Source organism: Diadema antillarum, unplaced genomic scaffold (genome assembly GCF_040938485.1).
Source record: "Diadema antillarum isolate AM-2024a unplaced genomic scaffold, OU_Dant_1.0 scf00000019, whole genome shotgun sequence".
NCBI classification, from domain to species: domain Eukaryota; kingdom Metazoa; phylum Echinodermata; class Echinoidea; order Diadematoida; family Diadematidae; genus Diadema; species Diadema antillarum.
In genome coordinates, this window is record NW_027270908.1 from 1,036,265 (window position 1) to 1,045,587 (window position 9,323).

Here is a 9,323-nt window from a genome sequence, read left to right on the forward strand (position 1 = left end):
CCGTTTGTCCCAACGGGAATTGGACGCGTCGAAGCTTCTGATGATGGTGTTGGGGGCTCCAGAAATGGGATTCACGTTTCCGACGATGATTATTTTGTTACCTGCAGTAAAACACAGCAAGAGAGATCTTACCAACTATACATCGTATGTATCCCGTCAGTCAAACAAAACAAAAAGTGATACACAATGGAAATGAGTATGTCAGGATTTTGCCGTGTGGAATCGATAATACATCATAGAAACTAATTTACGTGTAACGAACATTGGTCTAACAAGATATTAGATATTCCCAGGAAATTTCCGCAGTCCGAATTTCTATTCCATACAAGCTGATGATGTATTATACGCCACTCTTTATCGAAAAGAAGTGGACAAGGTTTGCCGATGAGAACTTACCTATACTGACGGTGTTGTTGGTGTAATTTCCTTCTTCAGTCGTCGTCACTGTTTCCCAGCGGTCGACCGCGTCGTCGTAGACGTCAATGGTCGACAACGCGCCTGACTGAGACGACGAAGGACGAAGACTCGTGTTGCTATAACCGCCAACTATGTAGAGTTGGTTGTTGGTCCTTACCAGACAGGCGTGCCATCGCGGGACTGGCAGATCGGACATTCTCGTCCAGCTGTTTGATAAATGATAATAATCATCATCTATTTCATCATCTATTATACGATTATATAATCATATAATTGTATAATTATATAATCGCATAATAAAATACCGGTAATTATCATAAAATTATATTATTGATGAACCTAAATGAGGGAAAGGATAAAGAGAGGGGGAGGGGACGGGGACGACAGAAGGAATGAAACTGGCATATCGGACATTCTCGTCCAGCCCCAGCGTCCAGCTGAATGATAGATAATAATAATCATCTATTATATATCATTATAAAATTGTATGATTATATAATTACGTAATTATATGATCATCACTATGATTATCAATGTACGATTGATGAATTTAGACGGGAGAGAGGAGAGAGAGAAAAAAAAGAGGAAGAGAAAGGGGTTGACGGGGACGACAGAAAGAATGAGTTAAAATGACTTTACAATTACTTCGTACAATATCCCACAAGTGTTCATCTGTTGTGTCTTTCAGTGTTAGGCTACTCCCCAGTGCTTGAATGCATAACGCATGGAATGTTGCTACAATACTAAATTGATAAGATCCGGGCCCCGTTGCAAGAAAGTTGCAATCAATTGCAAATAATTGCTGATTTTGAAACAACCATTCTGATTGGCTCAGGGTCTGCCCTATTAAGAAGACATGCATGCAACAATGATTTTGATTGGCCAGTGACAATCAGTTGCAAGTTGCGTTTAAACGCAAAGTTTCTAGCAACGGGGCCCCGATCATAAACCTTATAAATCCCCAGTCTCATGGTGAAGACACAATTTCAGGAGGACCAATTTTAAATTATGATATCAAACGGAAGAAAAGTCGCCGCCAAAAAATCAAACAAGCATAATTAGGCTTGCTTCCTCATTGTCACCTTCGTTTGCGCATGCGAAATATAGCATGCAAATCCTGTTGTTGGTAGTGATTAAAATATTAACAACCTTTTGAAATAGTTTTCGTCCGAACCTGTCATCGTGAGCCGAGTAGAATTCCACGACGGCAGTCGGATGAATGTGCGCTCCTTCGGTACAGTCGATGTGTGGCGCCTCGAAGCCCGTGGTGAATGTCACGTGATTTGTGGTGCCCCCTGCTATCCACATCCGATAGTGAAACACGACAGCTGCCGCTGCGAAACGGGGAAAACTCAGCGGAGCGACGTAGCGCCAGCTGTTGGTGTACGGCGAGTACCTTTCAACAGTCGACAGAGAGCTGTGTATGAGTGGATTTGTTTGTTTGTTTGTTTGTTTATGTTCGAAACAAAGAATGAAGAGGAAGGTATCAAATGACTTCTAGGGGAAAAAAACTCTTTCCAGCAAAATGCAATGCCTTTCTGCAGTTAAGATTAAGGAAAGATGAGAGACATATCGAAAGTGCAGGCATTTTCTGCATAAACAAACATTGTCTGAAACTCACAAATAAAACAAGGTCCATTTCAAATAACTACCATAATCTTCGCCTCTACATTGATGTTTTCATAGGAAATGAGCTCTAAAATCGAGGAATTCAAGGGTTTTCTTATCAAGAGCAGAATAATAGGCATCTTCTTTCAGTTCTTTGCACGCCTACATTACACTACGCACTTAAGGCTGCGTTCACATAGAAGTATTCGCTATTCGCTATTCGCTATTCGCTATTCGCTATTCGCTATTCGCTATTCGCTATTCGGGCACCGAATACACCATCACCCGCACCGTCAACTCACCATCCCATGCAGTGAGGATTTCTTCCTCCTACATCCCAGCAAATCTTATTAACAATTTCTAAACTGCATCAGAATGTCAGTCTACATGCTTATTTTTGCTAAAGGGCAAATCCAGACCAAAAGTGTCATTATTTCATAAACGAGAGACGGTATACGCTGCAAGAAAATCGAACAAGCTCGATTCCCACTTTGCTATACTTTTCGCAGCTATTCGTACTTTCGAATAGTGCCCTCTTATGTGAACCGGTGTGAGGAAATCCTATCGTTCGATTCAAGCTATTCGCGTGCCCTCGAAAAACGAGCCCGAATACCCGAATAGTATACTTCTATGTGAACGCAGCCTTATATCGGCCTACCCCAAAGAGATATACTAATCTCTTTGGTCTACCCGCACATTTCACTTCGCTCCACGCAATGCCGATACGTCCGCTATTTCGCGCCGTGTACTCTTCTCTGATCTCTCTCTCTCTTAAGTGAAGACACTAATGCTGGTACACTTTCTTCTTGAGATCCTCTTGCACAGGTAGTACGTTGTCTTTTGAATGTATGTGTTTTGTGGTAATAATTTGCCTCTTTGTCTTGACAAGGGAAAACCCCCATCTTGCGGATGCATGTATGGGCCTCCTATTAAAACACTACCGTCAAAGTCGATCTTTCGCTTTGTCTAGAAATAGGGACTCTATTTCAACTTAAAGGTCCTGTTTACCTTTGGGAGCAGTGATTTGAAAAATGTTCAAGATATCGCCTTTCATGCGTATGTGTAGGTCTGTTGTACCACAAAACACCCTGCCATATAAAATTTTTGCAATAAAGCCTAAAATGTAAGGAGATGTCAGTATTTTTTTTCTCAACAAACCAACTGTAGATGGTTTAGTCTGGAAACATCTTTATCATAACTATGTTCACATTTTGTATATTCAACAATACTTAACATTGATTTTACTGATTCAAATTTTCACAGTGGTTGTTTCTATCCCTAACTCACATTTTAGAACTACTTTAAAGCACTAAGGCTGGGTTTGTGTTTAATCTGCAAATGGTAAATTATGCTTTTAAAGGGAAACCAAAGCCCAAAGACCAATGTGGAAGCAGCAACATTAGTAGAACTCATCAGTGAAAGTTTAAGGAAAATCAGACAATCGATGCATAAGTTATGAATTTTTAAAGTTTTGGTGTTGGAACTGCTGGATGAGGAGACTACTAGAGATTATGACGTATGTGTGGACAACAATATAAAGAAAATATGTTAAGAAAATTCCACAAAAATTCACTTTTCTAGCATTATGAAAGAGCACTTGACTAACCGCTTTCAGAAAGCAGGGGGAATGATGGAATGAGTAATTTTCATCAAAATGAATTTTTGTGGAATTCCCTTTACATTTTCTTTATATATCTCTTTGGGTTTGGGTTCCCTTTAACATTGCATTGGCACACTTGGAGTCGTGTCTTCGTGCAGTGTATACAATCACATACACATTCACACATACATTCCAAAATAAATACAGTTAGTCAGTAGATAGATATACTGTACAAATGAATATCTTATCCACATCCATAATGAGAAATTCAGTCCCCGTTGTGGTTGCAGTCTGAACAAAAGATGAAAAGAAGAAATTAATTAATTACTGTCCAACAACTCTTACAATAGTCACACTTCTTCTCCAGCGTTTCAGAACCCTGAAGAATACGTCTGATGTGTCGAAAATTTGGCGCGAAAAATTTGGTGCGATGGAAAGTTGTTTGACGGTAATTCATTAAGCTTTTCTTTCGTTTCTTGTTTATACACATACGTATACTACAGATAGTAAATAGTGTATCTATAACAGGATTTATGATCGGTCATAACGGTAATTAAGTACCCTTATGTTGTCACTTCGGGCAATTAGGCATTTCTCACCATGTATGGTACATTTAAGATCGTGCCCTATTTATGTAATGCACCGCATGTGTGTCGCCGCGTGTATACACGACCTCCTCTTCACGACAACGACCAAAAGCATTTATGGGGTAGTATTCACTACCCGAAGAAAGTCAGTGTTCGAAATATCGAGGCTTAAGTTTAACTGCCTGGGGTCATAAACTTGTTTACTGCTACTAGAATTCCTTACCGATACGGCTATATAGGCCTACACACAATAACATTGTTAGAAAAGAGATACACGTAAACAATAGCTACATTTCTCACCTTATTTCCGGACAACACCGTTAAATATGGAAATATGTCGGCATCTTTTCAACTCACGCAATCATAATTATTGTATTGTATATATATACATTTCTTTGTTTTTTGTTTATTCAATGGAAATGGAAATAAAATTGAATTGAATTGAATTGAAAAATTACTTTTTTTTTATTCATTTCACTTACGAGTCTAGTATGACCCATAAGTGTGGCGATATTGTCATTTTTATGGGCTTAACAAACATGCCTCTGATAACTTGGGACGCTGATGACGATTTGCCAGCTTGAAATGTGCGACGAAGATTGTAATGTAATTAAACTGCTAAAAAACAAGTTGATTTCTATCTTTCGGGTTCATGTTAAGTTTATGTATAAGCTTCTGACCATACCAACATTGACAATTTAGGGTTTTTCTGGGACGGGCACCGTTCTAGGGCTTTCCATGGCTCCCTCGGTATTGAGCGCCGGTCTAGTCACATCCGGAGGTCTCTGGCTCGTATCCAAGAGGAATCTCATTTTCTTTGATCATTATACCCCCACCAACACATGTATGGAGGTATATATAGGAGTCACTCTGAGGTCGGTTGGCGCGGGCGGTCGGTCCGCTGCAAAACCTTGTGGATCGAACTATAAACTCCCTCATTTTTGAGCTATTGACCCCGAATTTGGCATATGTGACCGCTATCATGGGTAGATGTGCAAGACACTTTTTTCGTCAGTATTGCATAAATGCGTTGCCATGTCAACGGTATTTTTAATGAAAAACAAACAAACAAACAAAATCTTACACTCCATTGACGTCTTGTCCACCGATAACGTAGAGCTGTCCAAAGAGTGCCACCATGTTGTGGTATGATCGAGCCGTGCCCACGTCACACAACCGACGCCATTTGTCATCTTTGACGTCATATTTGTGAAACAGCCGACAGGGTGCTAAATCACCTTGCGCCCTTGCCAAGTTTAATATGTGTCCTCCTGCATATAAATAGTGTTATTTGCAACAGGGTTGGTTAATAGTGCAAAATGTACACCCCTGTACTTCAATGTTACCGACATGAAGGTCAGAAAAATAACGTAATGTGATGAAGACAAAGATCTCTATAAATGTTATAATTGTACTTCAGCAAAGTAAAAAACAGTCATGAGGTTTTTTGTTTGTTTGTTTTTTTCCAAATATATGTCATGTTCTGGATTCCTTATATCAACAAGAAAACACAAAATATAATTTGCAGCTGCAGTGAGCCAATCGATAGAAGGCGATCGATCAACGAATTGTTGAGCAAAACTTGTAATGACCTTAATTTGTAACAACTGACATCACATTAATCACCTCAATAAGGTCATGTAGATCATGTGCCTCGATTATTGTCTCAGGTAGCACTGATGTAAATGTTTACGACTGAAATTAGATGCCTTCGTCACTATGCCTGAAGCGTATACAAATACAGTATTACATTAATGTAACATAATCTTTCTCGACGAAAGAACAACAACGGCAATGTTTATTTTCGTTCACAAAGTCAAGGAAATCAAAGTATGGCTGACAGGTACTGAAAAGTGTTTAAAAAAATGACAGAAACTAATGAAGAAGAAGTAGAGCCTGTATGCAATGACGGCAACTTATAAAGCCCCAGGTTTTGTATGAGGTACTAAAGTAATCTTACCCGAAACGTAGATGGAGTCCTGTATAACGCAGACAGCATGGTGATCGATCGCGATTGGCAGTCTCCCGAGCGTCGTCCAGTCCGCCAGTGTCCCGTCCTCGAAAACTTCTATGCTCCTTCCTTGATCATAGTATCCGTTCCTTGGGAGTCCACCCACACGGATTAGGCATTCGTCGCCAACAGATGACATTTGGCGATATCTCGTCTGTGTCGACGAGGACCATTTAGTGGCAGATGGCTCTCTGAACTCAGTCGAATGACACTGATCCAAGAAAGGTACTGGCAGATATTCCATATCAGCTCCGTGGTCTGACGGAAACTGAGCTGCTGCTCTCGCCATGGTCTTCCTTCCACCCGGCAACATCGCTTTCGCTGGACGCTGGACTCGCCCCGCTTCTGCTGGATGCTGATAACTTCCTCCAGTCAGTGAAAAGGGAGAACTGCGCGATGAAATTACTCGTGGAAGTCTGTTGCTATGCAGGCGTGCCGGATGATTGCTCCTTTGCTCCTCGGTGCGGGAGGCTGTTGGAGGAAAATGTCCTCCTCTGACGGATGACAGTGGTTGATAACAATGTGGCGATATCTCAGGTTGTTGCTGCAAAGAAAATAGCACCGAACATTTTGTCCTTTAATGACAAAAGTAAAGCTATGCTAATTTTTTGCTTTCCTGATCAGTTTTATTGGACGGCAAAAGAAAGGCGGAATGAATCGGTATGTTGATCTGCCCCATGAAATGCGCTCGCATCCCACCATGACGACTCTGACGAGAACACTCAAATAATAGGGCCTACAATATTAGTCTTTGTTGGTAATTATGCATTTCGTAAATAAATTCAGCAAGTATTTGTATTATCGGATGACGTTTCTGTAGCACATGCAATATCAGATTGCGGGATTCACACAAATATCCAAATATTTACCCGAAACGTTTCTAGAACTTACTCTCTTTGTCGAATCTCCTGCGTTTGATGTTGTGGTTCCTGCATATCCCGGTACGCAGCAGCGAGCTACCACCGTTGCGATATGTCGCCGAGTAACTGGTGGATTGAAACGGAGATGAGCTGGTGTAAGACCAGAAGAGCATCTCCGAGCATCCACTATGAAGCGCTTTATAGTTTCACACCGCAGAGCAGGTGTCATCTCTTCCAGCAGATCGTCGACCGACTGTACCGAGATGCAGTGAAATCGGACGTGCCGGAGCATCGTCAGATTTGAGGTTGTATCAGAGGCATGATGAGAACTCCAGAGAAGTGCAGCTCGTAGAACATCAACCTCCGAGTGGACACATAGTCTGTCGTCTGCTAGAATCCTGGCCGCGAACTTTCCAGGGCATAGCGCAAATTGCAGACACTTGGCAATATCGAGAAATTCAGTTCGGATGTGCTCCAGAATTACGGCATTGAGTTCATCCATACCTGTCGCGTGGGTCACGCAGAACGCGTTGATGCACTCTTTCTTCCAGCAACTCCACAAATATCTCCGAATGGCGAAGGTGAGTGATTCCACGGATAGAGCCAGTGAAGCTCGTAGGAGCTCGACAATGCCGCTAAAGCTGACCTCGATGTGTGAGGTGTAGATGAAACGAAGTACTTCCTGAAATACCTGCGGGGATATGTCTTCGATTTCAACAATGATTGGCTGAATTTCGGCGCTCGAAGAAACGGCGAGAAACATCCGCTCAAAATATTCGCTGCTGGCAGCTAGGAGGACCTGGTGCGCATGAAATTTCTGACTTCCAACTTTGAAAGTGACGTCGCAGAACTTGCCTTGTGACCACATTTTGTTGAACAGCTGCAGCGTTTCTGCCTGAGAAGTCCGGCTCAACACGACTTCGCTGTCGACAGCGACTTCACCTGTTGGTGCCTGGGGGCGTCCTTCGTGTTCACTGAACTCTTTGTCTGCGCGTCTCCAGCGATCTGTGGCTATGCTTCCATCAACGGTGCAGTCATTCAATGCAAGCCTGATTGTCCTGTTGTGACCAGCAGCAGAACTTTGCATTCTTCCAACTTTCCTTTCGCTGGGGAATCGATATTCAGGAGACAGCGAATGCTCGCAGCAACAAGTATTCGATTTCCTTTCCTCTGCACCTGGAACTCGACAGTTCCTGCTTCGTTCTGCAGCTCCCTCGTCCAGAGGTGCTCTGTTTGGCATCCTGCCCGTACCACGAAATTGCCTCAAATGACTGTGGTCCTTGGACTCATTTAGCGAAGATCCATCAACTTCCCTGATGCCGACATTGTCGTCTTCTTGTGCATTTCCCATCCTGCCTGAGCCAGGCATGCGACCTTGGCAAGTCATAGGCGGCCGAGACTTCATAGTCAAGCTGGCGTCTTCTCGAGTATCGCGTCCAAAACTGTCAAATACCTTTGCGTCGTTGTTTGTCTCATATTTGTTAGATCCCTCATGAGGATCGGCGGTAGCCCGACCTCGCGATTTGATTAGCCAGGAATCAATCTCAGAAGTAGCTCCGTCACCGATGTCCCTCCTGGGTTCTGGTGTTACAAAATTCCTTCTACCATGAGCAACTGGTTGCTGGACTTCGCTTTCGTTCGCTCGGGAATCATCCTCCGCATATTTCGCACTGGACCTTCTCTTCCAACAAGACCAGTAGTCTCCCCAGTGTCTGAAGATCCGGGTTGATACCTCGGCACAGATGTTCCTCTTTCCTTGGCGGCGCTTTGGTCATTATTTGTCCAGGATGATTCTAACGAGGTTGGCCGAAAATGGCTTTCAGCACTCCTTTCATAATCTTTGGCGGCATCATTACTTGGTGATAACTTGCTGCTGGAAGAACGTGATAACTGCTTACTTTGGTCGTCCGAAGAGTGAGAATTCTATGAGAGTTAACGAGAGAAAGAGAGAGAAGGTAGCTTAAGGCAAAATATATCAATAGTTTTCAAAATAATCTTCTTATTCTTATTCCAAGGTTCATTATTAGTCCGAAATGAAATAAGGTCCGTTATTCCGAAGATTCGTATAGGCCTAAATCCAAAATTAAAATAGGGTATGTTAACCCGAAAATTAAAAGAAGGTGCGCAGTAAAGAGCCATCAGAATTATAAACCTTATTTCGTTTTCCGATAAATGAACCCTTGCCATAGCAAAAAACATCTTCCGAACATCCTACACATCTTCCGAATAACGAGCCTCAT